The sequence below is a fragment of the Lampetra planeri genome, chromosome 3, assembly GCF_965212315.1.
Source record: "Lampetra planeri chromosome 3, kcLamPlan1.2.h2, whole genome shotgun sequence".
Lineage (NCBI taxonomy): Eukaryota > Metazoa > Chordata > Hyperoartia > Petromyzontiformes > Petromyzontidae > Lampetra > Lampetra planeri.
In genome coordinates, this window is record NC_136109.1 from 24718864 (window position 1) to 24723620 (window position 4757).

The window sequence follows — 4757 nt, forward strand, 5'->3', positions numbered from 1 at the left end:
CTCCATTTCTTCCAGGTGCCGGTGTCCACATCAGCAAAGCTCCTTAAACCATGGCGAGGTCCGGTTGAAGTGGTCGATATTGTACGACCACAATGTATTAAAATCCGTTGGGGACGGCGTCGCTTATTTGTGCACCCTTCTCACTTGAAGCCATTTGTTGCGCCGCGTCAAACTCACAACACGAGGGCCGAGCGTGTGATGTGTCCGACGAGCCGGATGTCGGTCCGTTGGTGCTGAATCCACACCGCAGACGTGTCATTCCTCCTGCAGTTGATGCAGGAATGATGGAGCCGTGCAGGCCACGATCAGCCACTGGGGACCATGGGTCGTCAGGGGTCTCCACGGAGAGGCCTCCTGACCCACCGAACATTCCTGTCATGCCGCCTGATCTGCCTGCACCACTGAGGGGGCCACCCATCCTCTACGATGGCCCCGCGAAACACACGCGTGCCAAATCCCGCCGGTTTTCATAAATAGCTACGTTACATTGTATGACACGGTCTCGGTTGTGCATCGTTTTTTTGCAGCAAATCGTTGCCTGGGTTGTTGCGTCGCGCATGTCGTTTAATTGATAATTGTTACTCACCTTGTACATATGTTGTGTTATTGAGGGAGGTATTTATATTGGGTATTTATTATTGTTGTTGGATCTTGTTCTTGTTCACAAGGCACACACACTTCGTTTTGCATTGTTGGGGTTCCCATTGTTGCAGCCGGGACGGCTGAGGCTTCCGAAGAGGGGGGTGATGTAGAGGTGCTAGACACACTCTATTCGGTAACCTGCGGGGCACTATGTAATCAGAGGGGAATGCAGTGTTACTGCTCTGGGACCAACGGCCAGGGTCAGGGAAAGGTGGGAGCGGATCGTAAACACACTTTCCCGCCAGACCAATGGCCAAGGGTCAGTTAGGGTAAAAGAGGATCGAAAACACAGATTCTAGAGAATCAATCAGAGGGTCCCACGAGGGAACATGGGATTGGATAAGGACTGTTACAAACGGGTATAAAAGGGCGAGCGCAGGGAGCGCCTGCCAGTTCTCCTCAGACGACGACTCAAGCCAGCTCAAGATGGCTAGGACCCTGGACCAAGCCTTCCAGCTCTTCTAAGAGCTAAGGCTCAGTGTTTACCAGTGGTCAAGGGGAGAATAGGTCCTGGCAGGCAGGACCCTGGCTCCCCAGCCTTCCAGCTCTTGTAAAAGCTAAGGCTCGGCGCGACCTGTGGTCAGGGGACCCACCGAGCCAGCGGTGGGTCAAGCTAACCTCCCCTAGGTCCTAGCCAGAGGACGCTAGGGTAGCGGGTAGACGGAGAATAGTCCCCGCCAGTTAGAAGGCTGTACCTCCCTAGGCTAGCTGTCAGAGCCGTGTATAGGTTCCGCCAGGTACGGAGGCTGTACCTCCTTAGGCTACGGGTGAGGGAACCGCATATCCCTCTGTGTGTGTATAGGGACTGTGTCGGAAGCAAGACAATAAACCAGTGTGTGCCTTAAGAAGTTTATTCATCTGTTATTTACAACACTACACATACATAAGTGGCATGAGATCTGGATTAAGCATATAAACTTGATAACGAAGTAAGGAAGTTTTGTATTTAAGTATTGAACCTAAGCATCATTCATAAAACATACATAATACGAATTGTGTAAATTCTCCACGACCAAAATGATATGTATTCCAGGGGTATAACCAGAGCCTACCCGACCGCCTTTGTCTTCCCAGTGACTGTCATTGCATGCTGCAGCATGAATTTTAAGGTAAGAGTCGACCTAAAGGGGGGAAGGGGCGGGTAAACAAGGCCGTTTCACAATAAGCATGGCTACAGACACACACCACATCTAGAGGCAATTAAGCTGGTATGTGCTCCCACAAATCTTGGGATGACCTCCGTACGGAGTATGAACTAAAGCGGACTCAATGGATGCACCACGTGTGCAAAGGTGGGAGGAACGTCGGGCCTTGATGTGTCTTAGGTAATTAATCACATAAGCTAGGAAATCCTATATAAACACCACACAAAATCATACAAACCAGTCTTGCAACGGAAAACTCTGGGATCTGGCCCCCGTAATCAGCCATAGTGTTGAGTTCTGCGCTGACAAACTAAGTATCGCTGAAAGTTTAATTCTATGTTTTTCCTTATATTTTAGTCACTTGCAGAGTCAAGGATTTCGCGAAGTTGTACTGTACTGAGCTAAGAGAGTGATAAGCTAAGAGGTGTGCGAAGGAATTTTCATATAATATTGTGAAAAGCTAAGAGGTGCGTGAAGGAATTTTCATATAATGTTCTGCCTCACGGCAGGGGTTTTGCCTCACGGCAGATGGGGGGGGGGGGTATGTACACAGGAATTTCCTGTTTTTGATGCTAATTTTGGTCACGTGACCAGGAAGTTGCGATTTAAGATTCCCGCTCAACCACGCGGGCGTCGGCCATTACACACATAATTCAAGATGGCGGCACACATCGTGTCCCAGTGAAGCCAGCCGCAATTGTCCATTGGGGACTTTAAGAAGCATTGTCTGTAAGTTCGTTTATGTTCTTATAATATTGACAATGCTGTTATAATGTTAGAATGACCGTTATAATGATGTAAATGCCTTTATAATGCTGTTAAATTGTTATGATAAATACGAGGCCTAGCTAACAACGAAGCCTGCAACTTTCCTTATTGTGAATGTTACTTGTAATTTAATAAGTCGAGTCAAACTTGTACCCAAGTAACGATATTGCGATCCTGAGAGCAAGGATGACGAAATATCTCATCCACAATTTAGTGTTATGTGTAATACTGTACATTTGGGGTTCAGTGTGATGAATACACGATGTGCCTTTATGTAACACAGCAGCTTATGCTCTTATATATTTATTCAGTGGTAATGTAGGGGCCTGGTCCATCCAGGGTCTATTGTTGACAAACATGTTATCTAAGACAATGTTCTGATGCTGTGGTGTTCATTCATTGTGTTGGTGTTTCCGGGTTATAACAGATGCTGTATCTGTGCTCTTTTCTCACCAGTTTTACTTCGTTAAACTCAATAAATTGACGTTTGGAGTCAGACGTTCATCCTGGTTCCGAGGGTTGATTGGACGCGAGGTTAACTACTCAGCTTGCGGTGCAACGCAGCGCACAGCGAGGCCGAGACATATAACATTGTGATAAGCTAAGACGTGTGAGAAATTAAGTGGAGATTTGAGTTATACACCAATATCGAGTTCATGAAATAGTCCAAGCTATAGGCTGGAAAAGTGCGGTGGGTCAAGTGATGGATGTTTTATGAATTATGGGAGAGGCCGGGAGTGAGTGAGCGAGACAGCAGACCTCCCTAGGGGGAGTGGGGAGCACCAAGGGTGCTCGCGAACCAAACAGCTCGACTGGCAGGCAGCGTGCTGAGCAGCAAGAGCAGCGAGCAAGAGCAGCCAACTGCAGATGAAGCCTGCCGTGCGTGCGAGCATGCAGCGCAGCAGCTGATGGGCTGACCACAAGAGTGCTGACTCGAGAGTCTCGAGCACACTCCAGCTGTGGATCGAGCATGATGCACAGACATCACCGCGAAGGAGCAGCGAGCAGCGTGGCCACGAGTGCACTTGCAGCTGTGGACCAAGCCTGCCGTTCTACACATCGTTGTGGGACTTGAGGTATTATCCGGGAAGAAAGAAGACGGGAGGAGGAACATTGACTTTAGATTCACGATGTTTAACTGTACTTTGTACAGGTTGTGGGCCAAGAAGAATCCCATCACACACCATAACAAAGGAATTGTGTATTGTCGCGTTATATTTTAATCACGTGATCGTGAGATCCGATCGTTGACGCTCTCTTTTATATGCATGTTATGAGCACGCATTCTGTACCAAATTTCTATTTTGAGGTGCCTATTCTATTTTAATCACGTGATCGTGAGATTTAACCATTGATGCTTTTATGATCATCCAGTACGGATTGATGAGTACGTACATTTGCATGGACACTGTTGGTATTCCATAAGAGTTTTTGGATGTTAGGGTAAGTTGATATTAAAGTTGCTTCGATTAAAAACTCGTCCATCATTGTCGTAATGACAAACTATATCCTACGGTGAGATCTGAATCCCGAGACCTGACATAATTACACACAATTGTTCAAGCAAGAATCGGTAAATGTTCAAGTGAGTATCATTGATATCATCACGATTAGTGATACATACCCCTAGACAACGAGACAATCAATAATAATCGCACCACATAATCACACATGCATTTTAATCATTCGTTATTTTTTAAACACATTAGTAATTACACTTAACACACATAATACTTACACTTAATTACATTAACATTCACAATTTTCCATATATTTTCACAATAATTGTATTACTTTATTAATTCTATATATTTTTTAAATCACGATATATACAACGGTTACATACGGTGCAAAATAAGTTCGACATACGTAAACTCAGGTCTACTTTGAAAAAAAAACTTATTGTCGATGGGCTCTTAACATTAATAATTCAGAACTCTACGTACAATCCACTGCTGGATAAAGTCTTCCAGAGGAGGCTGAGGACAGATATCATTAACCACTGACGTGAGGCGTGGCCGGGATTCAAGCACAGTGTTGCTAATCACCGTGCCACCGCTCTACCCGATTGGGTTATTTTACCTGGTTGTGAATAAAAGTCACCTACCTACCTACTTTCGGATGCATATTCCATATAATTGCCATATAAATCCTACATAGGACTAAGCTCGTCAACTGATCAGCTTTCATTGGTTCATTATA